The following is a 25,048-nucleotide window of genomic DNA, read 5'->3' as shown; positions in this document are numbered from 1 at the left end:
CCAGGCCCGCGCGATTCTGGGGTGCGGATGACTCGCCGCGATCCCGGCCTTGCGCACTGCCGGCCTCGCGGGCGCGAGCCAGGGCGCAGAGTCCAGCCAGAAGGGGTAGCTGCGCGGCTGAGAGGAGCGCCCCGCCCCGGACCTGGCTACCCCTTGCAGCCGGCCAGGCCCGGCTTTCCCTGGAAGTTCAGCCTGGTGCTCTGGGATTCTAATAAAAGTTTTATGCCGGTCAGCACATTTTCAGCCCATTTCCCATGAAGAGGCCTGTTGGTTTCGGTGGTGCATGGAAACTTCGGCGCTCTCCTGCCTAGTGCGGGCCCTGGAGCCCTGACCCCCGGCAATCACTTCCTGGCTGGAGGGTTTCAGCCTCTCAGGTCCAACCTGGTGTCAAAAGCTGGCCTGTCTTCTGTCTCAGGATGTTGGTTTTACCTCTCAAGTGTTTTCCTGAATTTGTGAAAATTCTTTTTCTAGCCGCTTGTCCATAGTGGTTTAATGCTCAAAAAAATATTTACCTTTTTATTTTTTTTAAGAAAAAGAAAAGAGGGAAAAGGGGGGTACTGAGAAGGAGGGGAAGAGAGCAAGGCTTGGCGGCTACCGTGGAGTGGGGGCTGCCCCCAGGGGGCCAGTTCTACTTTTGGAACATGTTCCTGTCAGGCAGGGGTCAACATCTTTTACCTCTTTTTTCCATTATTCAAAATAAGTATTGATGTTATGTTTTAGCTATTTAAAAGCCAGCTGCCTTGCTCATTTCACATACTTTTCCTGGTACGATTGTATGTGGTAATAGCTGGTCTGTGTATCGTCTTTCACAAAATCTAGCCTTTCAGAGCCTCAGTCTTCAAATGATATCAATCAAAATTTATGCAATTCAAAATCCATATGTATAGAGTCCCAGTTCACCTCATTTAATGATAATAGTAAACCACATGTTATGTACATGTCTAAAACACTTTTCTCCTTCTTGGCTGTGGTAACCCTAGGGGCACTCTGCTCCATACAGCTTCCCAACCGAGCAGCATAATACATTGATTAATACTTGGCAACAATGGAAATCTTGAATAATAAAATGGTGAACAAGGTAAATGCAAACTAATAAGACAAGGAGTGTGTCAATAATGTTTGAAGATGTATGTTAATATAAACAACCTAGGAAGACCTGAGAGGCTGGGAAAGCCAGTTACTCCAGATGCACGCATGGTCTCTTATTAACCATGTTGAAGTTGATCTTCACTCTTCAGAGGCGCAGTGACGTGGGGAAAATGAGGCTTGGTCTGGCTGGGTCCTTCCCACAGGTCAGTGGGGAGACCTCTGCCCCTCAACCCAGCCAGGCCAGCTGCTGCAAGGCAGGGCCTGTTGCTCCTGCACTTCAGCTAGGAGCAGAGAGTGGGCGGATGGGGAGGAGAAAGAGAATCACTCGTGAAATTAGTCCATCGTTAAAATACCTTAATCCTAGGTGGGGAATATTAAAGTGGGAATTTAGAGCATTCAATTGCATTAGCTCTGAGATCTGGTCAGAGAATGCTTAAGGTTTTCCCAAGAAGCAGTGGATCAGTCGGTGTTTGACTAAGACCTGAGTTCACAGTACTTGGGTATTGCGTGCTGATAGGCACCAGAAGGTCATGCGCAGACTGTGCATAAGCACCAGAGGTATGTGCTCCTTAAATGATGAAATCCTTCATCTGATCTATTTTTATCAAAAGCAAAATTGGTAACTGTTCATAGTTGCAAAATAGCATTTGCCTCTGACAGGCTGCATTATTTACTTCAGGTTTAATACACATTACAAATAAGATTTGCTTTCATGGAACAGCATTAAACATTTGGCCAGGGGAGAGTGGAACATTTTCCTTAATTTGTTTTGGCAAATCTGAGAAATAGAGGTCATTACACATACTTCTGCATTCCAGAAACGTAACAAGGAGCAAATATTTTAAGAAAACCGAGATTATAATTAAAAATACACCAGCGTTTTAGGGCCTGAGAAGGCGTGAGACCGTGTGTGTAACTCTCAGACTGCAGCGCTCTGGGGCCTGGGGTGGGTTTTAAAAAGAACAGAAAATTGGAGGCGCAGACTCGGAAAGCTTTTCTTTTGGAAATCCTTAAAAACGCAACATAACATCAATTATTCAGCATTAGACTCAACCAGTTTCTTCTTTTCCCCAAAAAACAAGCCTTTTTGAAGCACCTACGTAGATATTCACATTTCTGTCAGGTGATATTAAAGGTTTATGTGAACATTCATACTGAAAAATTAAGCACACTTTTGTTTTGATTGACTGCAATCTGTTCCTAAAACCACAAAGTGAAAAGGCGGCGAGGGCAGCCACATCTGTGTCTTCCTTCTCTGCAGCCAAATGAGCCACACCGAGGCGGGAAAGCTGTTGACAAATTAATACTTTAAGAAAATAAACTATGGTCGTGTTCAACATAGAGCAACTTTATCCTGATTAATTTGTGTTGGAGGCTGTCCAGCGCCCATCGACAAAGCCCCGCAGTTTGTACAAATGTAATTTCCTAATATTTACATGAGGAAAGCCTCACAGTTAAGCTTCGCCGCCAGTGTGAGTTTTGTGGTTTGTAAAAAGACAATAAAAATACAGAGAGGTAATTGTAAGCACATTTGAAAAAGAAAGGAAAAAAGAAAGGATTTTTTTACTCTCCTCTCCTTGCACGGTCCTATAAAAATGGGCTGTGTGTGCAGACTCAGGAAGGGGAACTGCATTCAGCCCGCGAAGTTTTAAGTAATGTAACACCTAATACTTAATAATGTATCCCTGCAACCGAGTAGAGCCGAGGAGCCGGCAGAACACCCACGGTTGTTCTTAACATGGATCTTTTGCATCCTGGCATAATTCATCTTTGTCCATCTGTACGGGCTTGTCATTTTACGCTTTTATTTATATCGAATGTTAGGCACTTGTATGACTGTCTGATTTAATAAATATGAAAAAAGAAAAATGCAGTTGTAATGCGTTGCTTTGTTCTGAGAATATTAAAAAAATAACCTTTAGTTTTAATGAGATTTTTTCCCCCATCAGTTTATACAATTTTCCAGATGCAAAATGAGCTTTTGGCTGTAAAATATTTTATCACATTGTCTTACACAATAAAGATTAGATGTTTTCTCTCTCTCAACTGCACTGCAATTATTTTTTAGTGTTTGCAAATCATAATATCATTTAAAAACCATATTTTATACCTCATCTAAAATACTTTTATAGCTGTATGATGAAAAAAATAACATCTATTTAACTACTCTTTTTAAGTGGCTGTTATGTGCTTTAGTACAATTTCCTAGGAAAAGACACAGCTAAAAACTTAGCTTTCCTTGAAAACAAATCTCCCAAGCAACAGCCTTGCAAAAATTCCCAGAATTTAATTCCCCCGACTGGAAAGCCCAGAGTGCCGGAATGTAAAAATAGTAGCCCTGTCATTTCACATTCATTAAGTGTGAAACTCAGAAATTAATAATGTAAAAATATGCTTTTTAATTAGTCTTACATTCTGCCCAATGTACTTAAATGGGATCAGCGGCTCCCTAATGATTTTTTTCTTAATAAAGTATTAGCCTGTGATGCACGGAGGTTGACAGGTATGATAAACTGGAAAGTACTTTTGGAGGCGTATGAATGATACCAAAATAGTACTCACCCATTTAGATGTAATTAACATCAGGGAGCAATATTACAAGAGAAGCCTGCAAGATTTTTATTTCGGTTTTTTTTTTTTTTTCATTTCTTATTTTATGAGTAGTTTGACGATTGCAGCAGTGATTTTATAATTTAATTACCTTTGCTGAAAGCTAAGCTTCCACTAATAGCAGGTCAACAGGATCATAAAGCAGCCTTCAAAAATATTAAAAAGAAAGTAAATCCATTTAGATGGGCTCCTCAAGCACCGTGTGTGTGTGTGTGTGTGTGTGTGTGTGTGTGTGTGTGAGAGAGAGAGATCTGTATCGATAGAGGAATATAGAGACCTAAATAGACAATGATACATAGATGTATAGATAGAAGGTGTGATGTACCTCCAGGTGTCAGCTTAGCAAGATTCTGAGTCTTGTGGAGTCTTGTGGAACAAGGGACCACTGGAGAAACTCTGGTCCTTAGCCTCTGGAGAGGCTTAGTGGCCAGTTTGGGAAAAGGTTAAAGAAGTTCCCAAAGTAGAGTTGTTTAACCTATAAACATCAGAAATCATTGCTGAATAAGAGACGCCAGTTGACTGTCACCTGATTTTCCTCCAAAGTGCAGTCTCCGGAAGCCTGAGGCAATGTTGACTGGAGCTCCTACCTTGAGTCACCAGTAACAAAGAAAGTCAATTGCTAACACATCCACCTGCTGACCACATTTGCTCAAGGACTTTCCCCCAGATCTCTGAGCAGCTGGGTCCCAGATGATGGTCCATTTCAACTCAGTCAATGTGGAAAGAGTGACAGGACATGTAATAGATGACAAAACCCAAGGAAGTCTTGAGTGTCTCCCCTTCCAAAGACACTGGGCTGCAGAGGCAGTTTCCTCAGCTTTTCAAGGAGAACTCCCGGAAGCTTGCTTGCGTGACATGTGTCTGATGGAAACTCCTGGGTAACCAGAAGCCAGACATAGCAGCTGGAGGACCAGCCAGCGAACGCCTGGACCAGCCCACATCCCAATCCTAAGTTGACGGCCTGCGGTGCTGATGGAGCCTCAGGAATGTCTTTGCTAATTTGCCCAAGAACAAGGAAGGCACATAGCCCTGACCTGGTACTTAAGAGAAATGCTAACTGTCTTTATGGAGCAGGGACTGAGGGTTCCTGCGCTTCCATGTGGTCAATTGCAGCCCAGAGTACCATGAACCTGAGCTCAGGCAGTAGGCCACGCCTGTGGGATTCAACTCTCTGATGCAAGACCTGTGCCCGTCTGGTAACAAGGTACACATAGCCGGGTTGACTCCAAATGTGCACGAAGCCATTTGTACTTTATCCGCTCCTTCCTGGACACTGATATTCATGCCAGTTTTCAGTATTAATTGCAGTCCCCTACAGTGGAGATGCTGATGCTATGTTAGGCAGATTATTTGATCATGGGATGTGCTTTCTGGACTTTATACAAGTTTACCTATCATCAGTCACTTTATTATCAACCCTTTCACTATTAGAAGGAAAACAAGGAGATTATATAAAGACTATAATTTTAATTATATAAAATTATATAAAATTAACAAATTTTTATATTTAAAATTCAAGTCAACAAAATTCCAACCAATAGCTCCATGAAAGTGGGGTAGCTGTCTTCGTGTTCATTGTGGGGTTCCCAGCTCCTGAATGCCTCCCAGGGCACCAGGGGAAGTAGTGTCAGGTGTCCCTTTCCTCTGTGTGGGAGGCACTGTAGCAGGCCTGAGAGGAGTTATGGTCTTGGCTGTTTTCTGACATGAAATGGAAACTCACGACTCAGCTTTTCAGTGTGTCTCATAAAGAGCCTAAAAAGCCACGGCCAAAATGAAGTGGCCAAAGCCAAGTGTCGAGGGGTCCTGGGATGGGAGCCATGAGCTGCAGTCCTTCCCCCTACAAGATACCTGGGCTGGAGCCAGTGGTGGACCCTGGGCCCTCTCACCCGGGATGTACACCTAAAGGCATGAATCATAGCTACTGCCGTGGATTCTCTCACTGTACAACAGATGAGCTCTTCTGTTACCATGTTAGAGAGTTTGTCTTTGCTTTTGATTCATACTACTTTTGTTGGAAGGATAGAGCAAAATGTTAACCCAGTTATGACCGGTGATCATTTTGATTGCATTGTTTGTTTCATGAAGAATTAGAAGTAAATAAACTCATGTCTTTATTTATGTGTTCTTAAATAAAACAGCAATTTTCTATGCTAACTGCAATTTTCTACAATCTTGGACTTGCATCAAATTTCACTGAACCTGATTTTAGGAGATTATTAGATTATTATTGAAATAGACTCCTTAATTGTATCCCACATAAAAATAATGCCAGTGAAAGCTAATTGAAAACCACCTGTGAGTAACTCAGGGTAAGATTGAAGAGCAGATTTTCATATGATAATGGGCGTTCAAAGAGAAATTATTTCTTAGGCACTTTATATGCTATCATTTGCAGATGAGGAAACTGAGATTCAAAATCCCAGGGACTTACCAAGACTGTACCTTACCTAAAGTATAGTCACAAGAGGCCACATTTACAACAACCCATAGGTTCCCAGAGGCCTGTGTATCCTACACAGCCTCCCCGAGGATACTGGTGGTGGTCTGGGTGCTCAGGGACCCCCCCCTGGAAGATTGTCCATGGCATGTACCTGGCATATTGACTCTCTGGGGCCTGAGGCACAGAGACCTTCTGATGTTATGGTTTGGAAGCCGTCATGGTCACTCCCATCTCCTCAAATCTGTGTGGACATCACTGCCTACAACATGAGGGCCATATAGGATCATTCAGACAGCAGAAGCTATTTCATGACTTAAACTATTTCATGCAAACTTTATTAAGGCAGAATTTCAAAGCCAGGAAATAATAACTATTATTTTTTTAAATGGTATGCAGAGAAAAAATAAAATACAAAATTCTTAATTTAGTTCCCTAAGTTTGTTTATCCTTCTTCCTTCCCTCCTCCTCCTCCTCTCTGAGCTCTCTTCCTTCCTACTTTGTTTTTATTTCTTTATTCTTTCCTTCTCTCCTTTCTTCCTTCTTTCCTCTCTTTTTAATTCTCAAATCCAGATCTGGAGTTGTCTTCTTTAAGTTTAATCGTACCTCATCCTTCTTCTTAGAAGGTGTGACTTGGCCGGCTTCGTTGGGGGAATCTGATTCTTTTTGCATGAAGGACTCTCACAAGGAGTTTCAGCCATGTAGAGAGAACCAGCATCTGTCCTTTTGCCCAGGGGGATCCTGGTAGCCATACAACTCTTTCCAGAAACTTAGTATCCAAATGTGGTCCTGCAGGGTCCCAGCTGGGCTGGGCAGTACACATGTCACAGAGGGCTACCGAGTCCTGTGTTCTCAGAGCTACCCAGAGCAGCTCTGGGCAGCCAGGAGTGCTCAGGACCACCCTGCCTCACCTCCAAGGCCACCCCAGTTACCAAGGCTTGACAGTCCCACCGTGCACCCTCTTCGTTCTGTGGGTCCACTAATGAGTCCAGTCTGCTTAAGTGTGAAATGAAATCAGAGACACTAATGGACATTTCAAGACAAGTCACTGAACACAAACGGATGCAGCCCATAGCACAGGCTAGAGAAGTCAAAAGGCCTTGTCTCAGGTATGCGCTAGCCCAGCCCTGGATGGGGAGCAGAGGACATCATACTGGAGATGTCTTCCTTCCCGGAAGACAGGCAGCAGCTCCCCTAACAGGCTTCCTTAATGGCCAATCCATGCACTGGCATTTGTGCAGGAGCCGGAGGGACTGCGTGTTTACCCACTGGATGAAAGAACACGCTGCAGGGTTAGGAACACAGGCCTGAGAGCAACCTGGGAAATCCACGGGACAGGAGTAACATTCAAACCACGGCGAATGGGCCACGTGCAGGATTCCAAGGATCAGGTTACCCTGAACTTTTTCTGCAGTCTCCAAAAAACTGTAGAGGCCTGGGATCAAGAGGAACCAAGCCACCTAATAATCTACCCTGGGCTCCAGCCAAAGCGGGCACCCAGCCGCCCAGAGCTCCACCTGCTCCTGCACCCGCCTGTGCAGTCCACCCAGGCAAGGTCAGGGACACACCTTCCTTTGCAGTTACCTGTGGGGAAAGACCTGATTTTTCAAAGGAAAATTCAGTCTGGATACTCAAGAGGACATTCAATTGAGAAAAGAAAACAAATTTATTACTAGGTTTCCTAACTGCCTGAACAGCTTGGGGATAGGTGCAAGTTTTGCCTTAGTTTCATATAGGGCACATCTAGCAAGGCTTAGTATTGATTAAGATATATAAAAATGTAGGTTGTATGTGTGTGTGAAGACAAAATTCACTATCCTTCTTTAGTGATCAATTGATACTGAATGAAAACACGAAGAAGAACCCCTACCCTGTGCTCTAGCACTCCCAGCTCTGACTGCCAACCCCAATACAATGACCCAAGTTATTTCCACTTTGAGCATGAAGAGTATGGCTCAAATAATCCCACCTAAGACACAGTCAGAGTCAGAGTCTGAGCTAGGGCGGCTCTGGTCTGGCATTAAGACTTTGATGGTGTCCACCTGAGAGGGACAAGCACACTGGGCACAGTGTTCTTCTTCTGGGAGACCAAAAGACCTCTTGGCTGTGGTGGAGAGTGGCTCAGGAATCACTGTCGTGCCGCTGGAGAATTTTACACTCGGGATCACAGCTTTGCAGAAAGCAAAGTCTTCAAGGTCTATCGTGTGCTGGGAACATTATCAACCTGGACTGCAACTCTATTCTGCGAACAGGATGAGAGTGGCTGGGAGCAGGACGCCCAGGCAGAAGCTGTCCAAGGGATGCCAATCTAAACCCAAGTCCATTTAAATATTGCCAGAGGAAGCAACGCTTGGCACTTCAGGCTGAATAATCCTGACTCCTTTGCTGGCCAAATGGGGTGCCATATTCTTTGATCAGAGGCCTGACAGGCTGGCAGTTCTTCACAATGAGGAAGAACCCGTGGGTGACAGCAGCAGGCGGTGGTGAATGGTGCCAAAGCATGGGGGGTCCAAGAGGCCTTGGGGGGCTCATGTTTGGAGTGTCCTCACCCTGGGGAGTGGTCTACAACCCCCTCAAAGTGGGCCCCCAAACCTGCCTTTGCAGGGGGAAGGCAAGCACTAACTGCTATCCAAATGACCTCTACGATGACCTAGAACAAGGACATCTTCCTGGGCTCAGAAATTCATTCTGCTGCTGCATTGCAGAATGGAGAATCCTCTGCTCCAGGATCCGAAGCTTTCACCAGCAAGGGTTCAAATTCTTGTTGAGCAGCGCAACCCACTGGGCAGGCTAGTGGCTCCCGGTTATCCTACTCAGCAGCCATTTCTCTATGTTTGCCCATAGCCGAGGCACCTGGAAACATGGTGACTCATTTCTGTAGGTGTGACAATTTGTATTAAAAAATCTAAAATGCTACTGGGCCAGTAAGGGAAAAAACACAGACCTTTGCAAACACTTTACAAGATACTTCCATGAATGAACAGCAGGTGGGGCTGCAAAAGCCACCAGATTAGGACCAAGGGAAGAGAGGAACCTTGCAACCCAAGCACCAATTCATCCAGAACATTTTCCAAACATGAATAGGGCTCTTCTTGTGGCTTATGATGTCAGTCAATCTGTTTTATGCTTGAGCTATGTTCAGGAGTTAAAACTAACTTATTTTTTAACATAGAAGATTTTCAAATACTTCACATCCTGTTTTCCTCCAGCACAATTTTCTAGAAGATAAAATAATTGTTATTAATTTAATCACAGCAGTTCCACCCACCAATATGTCAGAACAGAGACAAAGCATGCTCTTTCCCTATGGCTATACTCAGGCACACATACGTTCATGCACACAAATGCTTTAATAGCAGATAGGCTATTAGATCTGAAACATGCACCAATGCAGTCTGAAGAAAGTCGTGGTCAAGATTCAGCCCATGCCCAAGCTCATGGGAAGCAAGGCACATAGAGAAGGGGTAGAGTGGAATCAGAAGCAAATGTCGTGCTGAACTTGCACAAACCAAACCAGGAGATCAGTGTCTCCCACCGGTCTTACAAGTTGGGGAGGCAGTGCATGGGGATTTCCTCCCTGAACAAGAACTAGCTAGTTCAGAGAGGCCATGGGCATGGGCAGCACCTTTTGAGTCTTACCTGGTTCCAGTGCATTTTCTCAGCCACCCATGGGGGCCATCTGAGGAGAGAGATGAGCAAGGAGCAGATGGACGGATGCCGCTTCTGCATGAATTCTGTCCACAATGTGTCAATGACTCATAGGCTGCCAGGTCTGGCTGTGCATTTGGGTCCAGTGTTGACCCAGATAAAGAAGGGGGACGCTCCTGCCTCTGGCTCAAGGACAGGGCTGCCAGATGAGAGCTGCGATTTCATGCTTGTGATATAGATTGGAGCAATTAACAAGTATAAGTTTTTTCAAAATAAGCTTAAATCTGCATTTTATGTGTGCAAGTTTCCAGCTGTAATGGGATTATGATGTCATCGAGGGAAGAGAGGTCCGCAGCTGCAGTGGATGAGGGAGGCAGTCAGCAGCTGTTAAAATAAAAAACTAATGGTGATTAATTCTTATTATGTGTTTGAAGATTTCACAACAAGTTCAAGACCCAACCCTTCCCACAGGGGTGTGGAGTGGAGGGGTTGGTGGCTGGACAGTCACATTCCCCAAACCAGTCATTTTGTTGTTTAGTTTTTAACTCGGTTCAGCTCTCTTACCAGCCCAGATTCTCTGAACGTCTTCCAGGTCACACGTAAGTAAGCTAGTGTAGAATACAGGCATTGCTGGCACTATTTTCCAGCAGGGCTACAACTGAGTGCCCACCAAGGCCCCCACTCATTCAGGAAGTGTCGCTGAGGTTCAGAGAGCCTGGTGTGTGCTTGCAACAGCCTGAATGGATCCCAGCAGCTCTCTATGTCCCATCATTTCAAGACTTCCAAAATATTCAAGAACATTCCTTTTATCTAATGTCTCTAACCACATGTGTGTCTGGAGTCAGGTGCCACATATGCTAAGACACTGAACATTTCTGAGGTTTATGTAACTTGGATTTCTGCTTAAGGTGGTCTGTTTCCTTGTAGCTTTGCATACAAAATTGGATGATATATGCTTGAAAGGTGGGGAAATCCATGATGCTGTAAAGTAAGAAACTTACATAAAATGTAGCTAAAAGAATGCTTAACATAACAGGATAATTTTATAATAAAAACAATCAAATAAGAGAGGAAAAACATGTTTTGTTTTGTTTTTTTTTTCAAAGTAAATCTCTGGTAAAAGCATGGCAAGAAATAAATTGAGAAGTAGACAGCCTCAAGCCAAGGACTCCTTGAAAGGCACTGGAAAATCCACTTCTTCATTGGTAAGACCTCTCCATCAACTCTGTTGCTGAGGGCACTTCCAGCTTCAAGTGCTGTGACCTCAGGGGAAGAGAAAGGGCCTGGCACTGGTGTCACTCGCTGCTGGACTGAAAGTCACCAGACCAGCAAACAGCTCTCTGCCCTCGACGGCAGGACTCCACACTCTTATTGGCACTGCTGAGGCCCATGTCCTGCCCCTGGTGGAAGTTTGTGTTTTCTGGATGTGTAGGTTGACCTACTAATTTGGGAAGAGAAAGAAGCTCCACGGAGGCAGTGACTCAGGTTACCGGAGACAGTGAGCCGAGGCTGGGAATTTGCTGGAACGTAGCTGGACCTCCCGAGCGTCCCACTGGGGAAGTCCTAGAGTAGCATGCATGGTTCCGCTTTCTAATGGGTCTGCATTTCTGTTTCTCTGTGTGTATCTTCTGCGTCCTTGCGCATTCCTCTACACAGGTCAGAGGCAGGCAGGCTCAGATGTAAATGAGGCAGAATATGCCTGTGTCGCTTTCAGCCTGGCCTGCTGGCTTTGACAGAGGTCCCAGGGCTTCGGGGATGGAAACAAAGAACCCTTGTCTCCCAGCTTCCTATCTCTGGGAAGATCATATTGCTCAGTCCTCACTCCCCCTTTGCTTTATTAAAAAAAAAAAAATTGAAGGAGAAGAATTACAAAGTTCAGGCCAGAAAAAAAGTTTGAAGACCCCTAAGACCATCTCGCTCTGCCCGGGAGGGAGCGGGCAAAGTGGAGGATTTAATTTCAGGGCTGGGGAGGTGGTGGGTCTCTAATTCGTCAAAGGCTTCCCAGAACTTGCAGGGTCCTGTGACCCGGGGTCCACTTCTGCCCAGTTTCCCTGTGAGGATGTTTGCAGCTCACTGAGTTTCCCGGCGGCCTTAGCTGGACGGCTGGATCATTACATCAGCAGACAGTTGTTTTCTTTAGGTTCTTTTACCTTAAAGTGAAACTGGAACAATAGAGCCCTGATGGCTTTTCCATCTCTTCCCTTTTTCCCTCCCTCGGTCAGGGTTCAGAGATGAGCTAACCCGGACCTCAACAGCGCCTGTCCGGAGCAGTGAGTCTTCTGCACGTCCTTTGCTTCAAGGTTACAACTTGGTGAAAGTTAACCGGAAGGAAGAGTGACAAGCGGAGACACACTTGACCTTCCTAACTGCGAGGAACCCTGGTCCGGGGGCAGTTGAGATCTGTGGAGCGTCTTTGGTGCAGCCTTCCAGGGTGTCCTGTTTAAGGACAGCCTCCCGGGGGTTCCCCACACTGGCTCCCAGGCGCACACGGTCAGCACGGTCAGCACGTGGGGCTTCCTGTGCACTGAGAGCCAGGGTGTATGAGTTTCCATGAAGCTCGGTGTCAGGGCCCAGCTGAGAAGCGGCCCCAGCTGCTGTGCACCGAAACTCTAACAGCCAAAGGTAGGGGGTCTTGGAGGGGCGCCAGGAACTGCCTGAGAGGTCAGAGGAAGGGGGAGGCTGTGGAGCTAGGAGGGGGAGAGCGGAAGGAGGCTGTAATAGGATGGCAGGATGCCCGGGATTCATGGGGCGTAAAGACGGGGAGGCGGGGTGGGGGCAGGGAAGGATCGTGGGGAGGCAGCAGAAACACAGAGAAAACTGGGAGCCGTTACAGACAGCAGCCAAGAAAGGCAGGTCAGATGGAATGGATTCGCCACCAAAATGTACTTTTCAATCTGGCTGCAGAGTGTCGAGAAATATCTTGCAACACGTCTTAAAAAATCAATTTCAAAATGTTGATCAAGTCCCGAGGAAATGTACCTTTCTTTGCACACAGGAAAGTGTTTCCATAATTTTCACACTTAGTCTGTGAAAGTCTGCAAACTAAGGCACAACCATTTTGACCAAGATGATATCTCACGTATCTTGACACCAACTGTTTAAATTTCTGACTTGCACATCCATTTCTGGAACCCACTGTTTCTGATTTTTCCAAAGGTTTCATTCCAACATCCACTCTTCTGCTGCATTGAAAATGAACTTTTCTCACGAGGGTAGAAAGCAGGGCAGGGCTGAAGGCTTCCTCCAGAAGATGCCTGAAACTCAACTTGTTGGACAAAAGAGAGACTGAAACCCGAGAGGCCACCCAGGCAGAGAGTAGTGACAGAAAGGACCTCAGAGGGTATCCCGAGACAGACAACCAAAGGGAACAGTGCTGTGCAGTTAGGGGCAAGAGAAAGGTTCAGGGAAGAGAGAAGCTGGGAGGGGGTGCAGGTGGGAACAGGCAGGAGTCAGCAGTCAGGACGGGGTGAGCAGAAGGGGCACCGGGTGCTTTTGGCTGAGCCTAAGTGAGACCCTGGTCCACTTGCAATCCCACCCCAGAGCCTGGCAAGGCTCCCTCCAGCAGCTATCACTCTGCTCTTTCCATGCTTGTCTCCACCCACACCACCTTCTACAAGTTCTCAATCATATAAGCATCTGGAAGGAAGCTGGGAAGGGTTGTCTGTCTTGTCCATTGATGGAGCCCAATGCCTAGGACAGAGCCTGATAAATGGAGAGCACTATGCAAATACGAACAATTAGAGCCCAAGTCATAAAAGAAAGTACTCAAACACAGGGTCTCCTTAACTCTCTAAAATACCACACTGTTTTACACGTACACACACACACACACACACACACACATGCCCGTGTAAATTTGAGAGAACTCAGAAATGGTTCAAATCACCCAGAAACATCAGGTGACCATTCAAGATAACTCAGGAAATCTGAGCTGGTCAAGTTTATTGCACGTCACCAACAAGTACCTTTTGGGACTGAGGGAATTAGCAAACACATTCCACAAATCCCCGGCAGTTATTTTGAGCGAGGTAGTGGGAAATGAGGACCTAAAAGAGAAATGGCAAGAATGGAAGTGAGAGTGATATTTTACTCCACAGAAGGTCGATCCTGAGTTTTACCATCTGGGAGCTAACCTAAATCCCCAGGAAAACAAGGTCCCCTCAAACCAAGGCAAAGTCAAGGAGACATAGCAATCCATACTTATTAATAGTCTCATAAAGCATCCGGAAGGCTTGCCCCCACCCTGCTTTGCTGGATGGTCGTGGGCGCTTGTCTTGTGAAGGAATACAGCAAATACATTTACATTGTTTATGAACATGTCTTGATTTCAGTTAAACACTTGATGGAAGTTAATCCCATTTGGTTTATATAAAAAATAGCTGTTCGGAGCCTGAAAACGTATCTGAGTGATGACGAGTAGGATTTACGGGTTTGGGGGGGACAGCCTGTAGGGATGGGAACAGATGAAAAATACACGGGCGGCTGGGATATTGAAGCAGGTAAATGATTTAAAACAGCTTTGGAAGTAGTTTGTTAAAAATGAGTTGCCCGGAGGATTTTCTGCCCCAACTTGTCAGGAGTGTCCCCTCCTGATGGTCTGTGCTTAGAGCAGACGGCTGCATGGCCTCCCACCTCCCCCTGCATGTCCACGTCCTTCTGCCTCTACTCCCAACAGTCATTGCACACTGGAGACCTTAAGGACCTGCACTACTCTTACCCACGTGGCTGGGTCTTTGGCTTTGTCACTGGGTGTCGAAGGACCATGGCGGCCTTCAGGCTGGACCAAGCAGGCTCCCCATCATGGCTGCACTCTGTGGTCTTTAGAGTGCTCTTAGCATTCAGACCATGGCCCAACTCCTAGGACTTCAGGGGGCAGTGAAGTCCCAGAAAGAGTGCACACTATTACACTGCATGGCGTGCCTCATGACAGACAGACAACTGCAAGGGCTCACCTGACTCTGGCAGCCACTCTTTGTGCTCAGCAGACTTCTTTCCTTCAAAGAGATGGGCAGGTTTTGACCCAAAACAGTTCTCTCACCAGACGTATGGGAAGAACAACTTCTCCTCCGTCACTTGTTTTTGGCCCAGCTCTGAAAGCTTCCAGTTATCAGAGGCACAGGGGTGAACTCTTGTTTGGTTGGGCTGTTGCAGAATGTGCAGAGATGATGTAGACTCCAAGAACAGTGCACCTTTCCACCCATCTTGATTATTTAATGGTGTGTTCACATATAAAACCTCTGACTTTGTATCACGACAGGGATGAACTGAATGTGCAAAATCCAAGCTGTGCTTCTGTGTGTTGGTGACAATCCTGGTGGACCCATTGGACCCTAGGATGGCATGGTGCAATAAGGAGTTAGGATCCAGGACTTTCCATCCTTGGCAAGTACTCCACCTACCTGAGCATCTTTCCCTTCTTATAAAGCAAGGTGTGTGACAAATTTAATGGTGTTGAATATAGGCGATAATAATGAGGCTAAGGTTAGCCAAGATCACAATGACAGCAAGGAAGGCCATTTTGGTATTTCCTGGGTCTTCATGGTATTCTTCTCAGCTTACAAAGACTCCCTAGTGGACTTCCTCACATCATTCCTAGAAGAGGAGCTGGGGCCAGAGACCCCACACTGGCTGGTTTTCTATCATTCAGTGGGGAGCAGGTTCGGGGCTGGTCCTGAGAGGCACCCTCAAGAAGCGCATGAATAGCTGCATGTTCACCAACAGCTTTGAGTTTCATTAGGAAGCTGGGCAACACCTTGGCCAAGACTGCAGTACCATTAAGTGCCACCTCCAGCTCTTCCCGGCCCCGTGGTGGCTCCCACTTCTACTTGACCTTCATAGGTCAACGCTTCCATGATAAGTACCAAGGCTCTCCAGTTCCTCCCTGCCTCCATGTGCCACACTCTTTTCTGACATTCTTTCACTTTGTGCAGCTTTTATCTCTGTCTTTGACTTGACTTATGAGAAAACAGAAATAGGTTCAGGACCTTGCAATGCCCCACTGCAAATACCCGTGAGGACTGGAGGGGAACTGACCTCTGTTCACGACTGAGCCCACAGGCGTGACCCACACTGTGAGGGCGAGCCTAAGAGGAGAGTGGGTGTGGCAGGACGTGGCAACTGCTGTGTCCAAAGTGGGTGAGAGAGGGGTAAGTCCCAGGCCTCCAGGCTGGCTTATCACTGCAGATGAAACAGGAGGTTGGGAAGCAGAGTGGCTCTCCATGCCTTGGCTTATAAACCCTGCAAATGTCTCGGCCTCTAGCTTTTTACCCTCCCCTTCCTGAGCTGTGAATGCCTTGCTTTGTCTCTCCTCGATTTTCAAAACTAGTTGTTTTGTTGAGTGCAAACCACTTTTCAATAAACCACCCTGCTTCTTGGGAAATGGACTCAGGAAAGTTCTGGAATCCTGAGAAGGTATCTGGGGACAGGCTTCTGTAAGATTCTGGCTCTGTGGACACTGGGGGATATGTGCTTGTCCTGGGAAGGTCCACTTACCATGCACGCCCTCTCTGGTTCCCCAGATACTGGAAAGCCATGTTCACCTGGGCTAGGCCAGGCTGCAGCTGAGCAGGGGACTGTCTGACTCACCCTTCTGGTTACAGGAAAAAGCTTGTGCCCAGCCATAGCCAAAGGCCTAGGGGAGTCAAGAAGGCCCCATTTCCTTGAAGATGCTGCTGGGATCAGAACCTGGGACACTGACATCTCTGCTCAGTGTCCCTAAAGACTCCTGGGATGCATGGAAGGGGTCACCTCTTTTCATATTCTGACATTCATCCCTTGATTTCTGCCACCCAAGAAGCACCCTTTGTGGCTGCAGGCCCAACAGGCCTTCAGAGCAAGCAGTGGTGATCGGGGGCAGGTCACCAGACAGAAAAATACTCAACACAGAGGAAGGCTCCTGAGCTCTCTGCCTCACCCACCCCTGCCATGGGGCCCCGGGCAGGTACCCCCAGGATGCTTTGACCAGACTCTTTATAAACCCCTGGTCCCTAAATAACCAAGCCAGACACAAAACTCAAATAGGTCACCAAAGTTGGAAACTTCTGCATTTTTTACTTCAAATAAAAAGAGAAAATTCAGTGGCCATGCTGAGGGTTTTGAGATAAATCTCACTCTGGGCCTGAAGTGGGGAGGAAACTGTCTCAGGCTGGTGTGAAAACCTCGAGGTTGCAGGTGACCTGGCCTGGGCAGGAGGGCTCGGGCAGACAGGCATGCCTGAGAGCTGGGATCAGGAAAGAAAAACAGACAGATCAGTGAGCCCAAAGAAAGCAAAACTACAGAAAAAAAATAGACCTGAAGAGCAGGGAAATCATTTAAAATATATTTAAAATGCAAGCCTCATTGTTGAGAGCCACAGCCGAAGGGGCCCCTGCAAACTTCCAGCTGCCGGCTGATGATTGGCTCACAGCGGCCCCAGCAACATCTAGCTGATTGGCTCCTCTGCGGTGATGCTCATTGGGCTGTTTCCCTGCCCTTTCAGACCACGGAGCTGCTCATTGGGGGACTTTTTTGGCTCCGCCCACGTGACCCAGCCAATCGGCCTCAAGAGCAGGAGGATTGTGGGAGGTGGAGAGAAGCTTGTGTGGGAGAGAGAGGCTTGTGGAAAGCCGGTGGTGGCAGTTGAGGCTCTGAGGGTTTTTCCTGAGAGGCTGTTTTGTTTGGCGTGTGTGGTTCTAAAAATAAAGTTAGTTTCTTTTGACAAGTGGCTCCTGATTGTGCCCAGCCAGACTGCGGCACCTCATTGCTTTTCTGCAGAAATAAAAAGGAAGCTGAGTTGGAGAACCGACTAGGGTTTGTTTTCTTTGGACAATAAGAATTCTTTCCAGAAACATGTCACTGACTTTAATTAGCAAGACGCAGCTCCCACATCCCCAGATCTCAGGTGGACAAGAAGTCAGATCCTACACCAGCTGCGGGCGGAAGGAGAGGAGGGTAGCTCAGCCTCTGGCCCTGTCCTCATTTCACCCTGTGCCCTCCCGAGATCCTGTGTCTGTCCATTGGTCCTTGGTTGGAGTGTGCTCTCTTGTTCTCCTTCATCTTTCCCAATCTTAGTATGAGCTCCAACACCCTCCCTGGAAGCCCCCAGTGGCCTCTTCCTCGCTGCCCCTATATTTCCCTGCATTTCATCACAGAATGATGGACAGGGTTCCTCATCACTTCCCTTGGGACAGTGACTTGTCTCAGGAGTGTGTGCAGCCCCCCAGGAGGCCCAGCTGATGCACGGGGTCAGGTGTGGGGAGGCTCAGCACTGCTTCTTGAAGCTCAAGGACAGTGTCCAGTGGAAAGAGGGGTGCCAACCCATGGTCGTGACAATCGTGACAACTGTCCATTACTATGAACATCATGGCTTAAGGGTGCCCTTTGTAAGAACCACACAGGTTACACATGAAGCATAGGGCTCATGGACGACAGGGTGAGGATTTCTGTCTTGAGTAATCAGGAAAGGTCCCCTGGGGAAGGTCTCCACCCGTCACCTCTTCATGGACGTGTGTGTGTAGCTCCAGCAGCCTGTGAGGTACCAGTGAGGAGCAAGCTGCACCTGGGCAGATGCTGTCCACACCCAGGAAGGTCGCAGTTGGCCTGGAGGTGACATTCTCCCGATTCACAGTAAACAGGAAGTGACGCCACAGTCTTAGTGGACTGCCTGGGGCCTGGGTGGGAGAAGCCAGACCTGGAGCCTGGGACCTACCCCTCCCTTCCAGCAGGAAGAACATGCCAGAGAAGACCAAGGCTCCGGGGGAGAGGAAGCCATTCTGAAGGTTAAAACCTACAAATCTGCGACTATACGGAAGGTTCTGCAGGTCGGGTTGGGCTCTGAGTACCACGACTACAGCAGCAGGGAGGGGACATGTGTTCCCCGGGAGCCGTGTCAGGGCCAGCGTGGGCCAAACTTGGGTTCTTCAGCTGGGGCTTCAGGAGCCACCAGAAGTTCCAGCAGGTGAGCTACAGATTCAGCCTGAGCAATACTGACAGGTGAACCAGAGGCACTAGGAAAAGACCAGATTCTTACACCAGAGTCGTTGAAAGACAGAATCCCCCAGGTGGGATGATGCTGAAAACTAGAGAGACCTTCTGAGAGGGGGGGGTCACCCTGTGAGTGACCTCAAGGACAGGCATCAGGTCCTAAGCACTGACCTTGGCCAATCCTGGCTCTGTCACTTTAGGAAATTCCACTGCTCTGAGGTCATTTCTTCATCTTCTACCTGAGCAGCTGAGATGCTCTTGAAGGCCCTTCTCAGCCCACAGGCTGTGGATGAGTATTTCTGTGGGAAACAGAGCAAGCTGCACACTGGAGAAAAAGGAGAGGCCCGGCACCTGCAGAGGGTTAACCAAGTATGCACCACAGGAGCCCCGGGCCCTTCCAGGAGGAGGGCCAGCTCCTCAGCAGTGTCCGTTAGGGAGCCACGGCCAACTCCTGCAGTAGAAGAGCAGAAGCACCCTTGGGTCACCATCCTAATGATACTGAGAGCTCACAATGCAAAACAATTAGTTTACCGAGAAAACGCCACTCCAGGGAAGGTCTAGAGTGGTCCCTGAGACCTTGATTTGCTGGCAGACACCAAGGGAGACCTCAGGGGATGAGGTCACCCGCCCTTAGGCAATGGGGGATAAAGGATGCCGCACACACAGCTTGTCTTTTTGTTGCGACTTAAAAGCATCACCCTATGAGGGATGTCATTTATGTCCACTTTGATGTGGCTTGAGTTTCTTGGAGTGGTCAGGATGTGCAGATTTCTTGGGCTCCTGAGTGACTATACCAGGCTATGTGCAGGCTGAAGTTACAGCCACAGTGCTGGGAGTGACACGGGTTCAAGAGGGGCAGGGAGGCAGGGCTAGCCTGCACTGTTGGCACTCTGTTGGCTAACGGACACAAACCAAGAAAAGGGAGACGCAGAACAGAGGAGAATGCATTCAAACCAGAAAAACCGTGCAGCGTTGCCTCTGGGGTGTTAGCAGAACTCACCCACAGAGGCTGTGCAGCCCTTGGTCTTCTGCACATGTGTCCAGGGCAGTCTCAGGTACACTTAGGGGAGCTCAGTCTCCATGGCAAGCTGTCCATCCCACTATGTAGCAGGGTCCCCAGGGAGCACAGTGGGAGGGGAATTCTTTTCCTTGGAGCAGGGAAATTGACAGGTGCTTATTTCTTTCATTTGTCCTCAAGGTGGGTGTTTTGGATGCCAACACAGATTCCAAATGCCAGGCAAAAGCCCACCCTTCATCTCAGCATCACTTGGCTAGCCCCTACTGTCCTTGAATTAAATCTAAACCTTGAACTTTCTTGGGGCCGGACAGCGGGCCGCTCAGGCACCAGTTAATGTCCACGGGTCTCCCTGACGGATGCAACCTGAGCATGGATGCTGGGCGCAGGAGAACACTGCAAAGGTCTGAGAAGGAGACTGGAAACAGAAGCTTGAGGGCTGAAACAGAGTCCAGGCAACCTCCCAGACGGGGCAGGTCCTGCCAGGGCACCGGGTGCTCCCTGCCCTCTGGTTCACATCACTTTCAAATATCAAAAGCAGCCCTCAGCGGCCCCGGGAGAGGAGGGAGAGCGCATTCCACCTCCGTCCTAGACACTTCCCAGATGGCTCCAGCCGTGGCAGCTCTCTCTCTTGTGACTTTTCCCCAAAAAGAAATCATCTCGTCTGTGGCCGCCTTGGCCTGTGTTTTGTTGTTGCTCACATTTTCCTTGAAGAAGTGTGAGACAGCTAAAAGCATTCCTTTGGAGATGCTATCTAACCAGCCAGGGACTTCCAGAGACCCAGGCTGAGGAGCAGGTGTGTGTGTGTGTGTGTGTGTGTGTGTGTGTGTGCGCGCGCGCGTGCGCGGGGAGGCTGGGCCCGGCCCCCCTGGAGCAGGGCTGTCAGTGCAGGGTAACAGTGGGCTTTTTATGGCCTCCGTCCTGAACTCGTGGCAGGGCTGCATTTTTAATTATGATGATGTTAAATGGATTTAATGGGTGACATTCTCCCGATTCACAGAGCATTTTTATAACATTTATTAAAAAAGGCCAAAGTTTATTTTACAATCAGTAATAAAGAGGAACACAAAAACGCAGCCATTGGCACAATGGCCCTCACACGTTTATTTTGTCCACAAACTGCATATTATTCTTGCTCGATAAGTGACGGGAAAAGCAAAATTGAAGTCCTGTTCAACATTTGATCATCTTACTTAATAACAACAGATGCTCTGAGCGGTGGCATTTTGAAAAGAGCTCTGTCTGCCGCTGGTTATGAAATGGCAGGACATTTGGCACCCTCCCGCATCGCACCATTTGAAAACCGTAGAGTCACATAAACGGCCAATGAGAGGTAGGAAAATTCAGCTCCTGTCTGAAAAGCACAATTCATTTCATTTCAGTGATGCAAAACAGCAGAGCTGCCTTTCAAAAGAAGAGTCTGTGAAACTTGCTAGGCCATGTTCCCTCAGCAGTAGGAGGAAAACACACACGCACGCGCACACAGCACACACACACACACACACACACCACGTGAATTGGTGAAAAACAGGCTTAATAAAGCTGTTTTAATAAAGAAATGCTATTTTCTCATCTATCAATATGTCATGACTTGAGCATTATTAAATGTGAGTAGACATACCTCCCCAAGCAGAGCAAGGAGGTGCTGGCCCTGAAGAAGTCCTTCTCCCCAGCACAACCCAGGCAAAGGGTCTTGCTGGGGAAGTGGGACACACAGGAAGAGGTGGCACAGACTCACCAGGCCCACTCTGTATCAAAAGCCACTGAATGATTGACATCCCACAGCCCAAGGGTTGCTCATCTCCTCCCCATCCTTAGGGAGGGACTTAGCCTAGTTGCTGATCCATGTGTTGATTTTCTTCTTCAAGACTCAGGTCTTGAGCTGGGGCTGGGGCTCAGTGGTAGAGCACTCGCCTAGCACACATGAAGCACTGGGTTCGATCCTCAGCACCACATAAAAATGAAATAAAGATACAGTGTGTCCACCCACATCTAAAAAATAGATATTAAAAAAATAAAGACTTAGGTCTTTCCCCAAGGTCAACCCTAGAACAGAGATGTCCGGCTGTCTCTCAGACGTCCTCTCTCACCTTACCCATGGAGGATATTACACATGAGTCTGTGGTCATGTCTGACCCATTCTGTCTCCTTGTGTGGCCCCTCAGCTAGGTGAGCCCTCTCATTCAATTGTGTGTTGTGGTGGGTGTTGCCAGAGCTGAGATAATTAATCCCATTTATTTAAAATTTTTAATAAAATAAAGGAGGGGAGAGGAGACAGGATTATGTAGGTCATCCAAGCTCAAAACTGCATGGGCTCCGGGTGCCTGTGCCTGGGCAGCAACCCATGAGAACAGGACTCCCCGGCCCCCCGGGATCTGCTCCGGCTGTTTTAGGCCGGCCCAGCCCTTCTCTGCCTGCCCTTCTTGCATCTGTAAAGGGCCAGAGAAAACCAGCCACAAGCACAGCTTCGAGGCGGTGAGCAGCCAGTGTTTCCACGGGCACCAGGATGCTCTGAGCACAACCAAGTCCCAAAGGAATGAACCTGAGCACTAGGGAAAGGCAGTGAGTGCTCCAGGCAACATTACAGAGAAAGGCCACCTGAGCCGGCAGGTCGACGGGCGTTTGTCCAGTGTGGTGTTGGCAGTGGAGTGAACCTGAGACACCATGGCAAGGCCCAGGCGGCTGTGCAGATCTTGCCACCGACGCAACTGTGGCTCTCAACCCTCTCACTGTTTGTGCCTCAGAATGATTGAAAACTACAAATACTGACAGGCCCCTCATTGTGGTTTTGTTCTCAGAGACATGTCAGAGAGCAAGGTTCTTATGCTATGAACACTCTCCTCAAATGGAACCAGGGTCCACCTCTCCTAGGTGAGCCCAATCAGTAGAAACCACACCCATCCCCAGGGTTTGTGGACCATCACCTCCTCCAATTGACATTAACACTCTGTATTTGTCAGTTTTTCATAACTGTAACAAAATACCTGAGGCTGAACAACTTTGTAAACAAAAATAACTTTACTTAGCTCACAGTTCTGGAAGATCAAGGGCAGTGGGTTGGTATCAGTTTGATGACAGCCTCACAGTGGAGAGCATCATAGTGGCAGGAGCGCACAAGAGAGGGAGGAATCGCTTTGCCAGATAGGAAGTCAAACAGGCTGGAGTCTCAGTCTCCTCCAAGAACAGAGGTCCAATTTACCTGAGGCCCTCCCACTAGGCCCTGCCTTTTAGGAGTCCTGCACCTCTTCTACACCACCAAACCAAGGGCCAGCCCTCTAATGCACGAACCCTTGGGAGACAGCCAACCCACAGCACCCAGTGTCAACTCAGAGTCAAAAAGTGAATAAAACCTGCAAGACGGATGAGTCTCGTCCTAGGAAACATCTCTTTCTCTTCCTGTGTTGAAATTTTTCTCTGTCACTCAACATAAAATTGCACCTGGTGTTTGATTCAGTGAATCCAAGGAAAGAGAATGCCCAGCCAAAACTTGGGGTAATTGCCACATGTTTTTTCTGAGTGTCATTGAACATAAACCTTGCTGGCTAACAGCGGATTGGTTGGTTTTTATTTCAGCCCAGAGTGATTTTTTAAATGACTAATTTATAAAATCTTTGAAAATAAGAGTTTCTAATGGAAGTGCTTACACAACCATAACTCTGGTGTTGCAAATGGCACCACTGCCGTTAAGGGTGTGTTGTTGTTTGTTTTATGCTAATCTGCCTTCAGTGTGACAGACTGTCACCTGCACGGGGGGTACCGTTCTGCTCAATATTAGCCCATATGGCACGAGCTAAATTGTATCGAAGCTATGGGCTAATTATGGATGAGTTAATAAAGCCAGGCAGAGCGAGCCTGGCCATCTCCTCCCGTCCTTGGAGGACCCCCCTCCCCAAAGTGAGTCAGCCTGGTTCAAGCTTTTGGATTCCTCACAGTGGTCTTGGAGAACAAATCTGCAGCTCCATTTGAAACATACCTTTCATCCTTCCATAGTCGCATAACTTTGGTGTTAGATTTGAAAACCACTTTGGAGACCCTTGACACTTTCTCCAGTGACCGACTTTCTTAGGAATGATTTCAGAGCACAAGGATTACCCGCAGCTGGGGAACAAACACATGAGTTACTTAAGGTTCTCAGGGTTTGTTTTGAGAAGAAAAAAATAAATATGTTTTTACACATTAAGGCTCTAGATAAGTCCTCTAAGCTCGGGCACTTTGGAGACATTAATTATAGTGGAGAAGTGGAAGAAGGAAGGAATTGTGGACACGGGTCCTCCAGGTTTCTAATCAGAAGCCACACGCATTTCATTATGATGCATTAATTATAGAGTTGGAAAACATTTCTTTTAAAATGCACCTGGGTTTTCTGGACGGCTCCTCCTTAGCTCTCTGCCTACCCCAGCCATGCCCCTTTTGTGGTGAGGATGGTCCTATGTCGGCTGCCACTTCCCAGCTCCTCTCTGTCACCAGCAAGGGGGCCTGCATCTCAGCGCAGCCAGGAGGGTGCCCTGTGGGCCGGTCCTTGGAGGCTGCATTGAGGCTGCTCTGTTAATCAACTGGCGCTAGGAACATGGGATGCATTTGGCTTCTCCTCCCAGATCCAGCCAGCCCGCCTGTGATATGCCAGCCTGGGGAGCCCGATTTCTTGGGTGACACCCTCCGCTTCTCCCTACGTGGTCTTTAGATGTCTCAATTAACTGGGACAGTGACTCGAAAAACATGACAATCTGCCACTTTCCTGATATTCGCAAATAATTGTGCTTTACATCGCCTGGAAAAGTTCAAATGATGAGACGCTCAGCCACCGAGCTTCCCTCCACATCTTGACACTGGAATCTTTAAGCCACCGGTAAATCCCTCTTTCTCCAACATTTTTAAAGAAGTGTATACCTTTACTTTCATTCTCTAATGATATTAGTTTATTTCATAGCCTAACTTAGGTTATTCCTGATATAACTATATTCCCAGTTCATTGCCATCTAAATTTTTAAAAACCCATAAAAGCGAAATAAGAAAGAGAGAAGGCCACAGGACGGCCATTTGGTTTGCACAGGTGAGAGGAGGCAGGTCTAGCCCCTCCCCTCCCCAGCCGGATGATGCCACGCAGCGGAGCTGAGTCATCTGGCCTCTGCCTCTTTGTCCCCATTTCTGCAAAGAGGATACCAAGAGTGCCCACTCTGTGACTTTGATAAGGCTTAGGCGATGGTAGCATGTGATGCCAAGAGCTCTGTAAGAGTGGAAAACGTATAAGCACACAGATGATCCATCCCAGACCCAGAGTATCAAACTAC

At 47.6% G+C, this 25,048-nt stretch overlaps 1 long non-coding RNA gene across 1 annotated transcript in view; it reads left to right on the top strand.

Moving 5' to 3' along the window:
- The window catches only part of LOC107152872, a 23,864-nt gene extending 6,788 nt beyond the window's left edge, over positions 1–17,076 (top strand). Inside the window, exons 2-4 of the long non-coding RNA XR_001504832.2 lie at positions 10,891–10,989; positions 12,007–12,406; positions 15,042–17,076. This is a non-coding gene — a long non-coding RNA (uncharacterized LOC107152872). The remainder of the gene's footprint in view (positions 1–10,890; positions 10,990–12,006; positions 12,407–15,041) is intronic.
- Positions 17,077–25,048: the final 7,972 nt, after the last annotated feature.

Source organism: Marmota marmota, unplaced genomic scaffold (genome assembly GCF_001458135.2).
Source record: "Marmota marmota marmota unplaced genomic scaffold, marMar, whole genome shotgun sequence".
NCBI lineage: Eukaryota > Metazoa > Chordata > Mammalia > Rodentia > Sciuridae > Marmota > Marmota marmota.
Note: the sequence above shows the minus strand (reverse complement) of the source record. Positions and strands in the feature narration are given on the sequence as shown.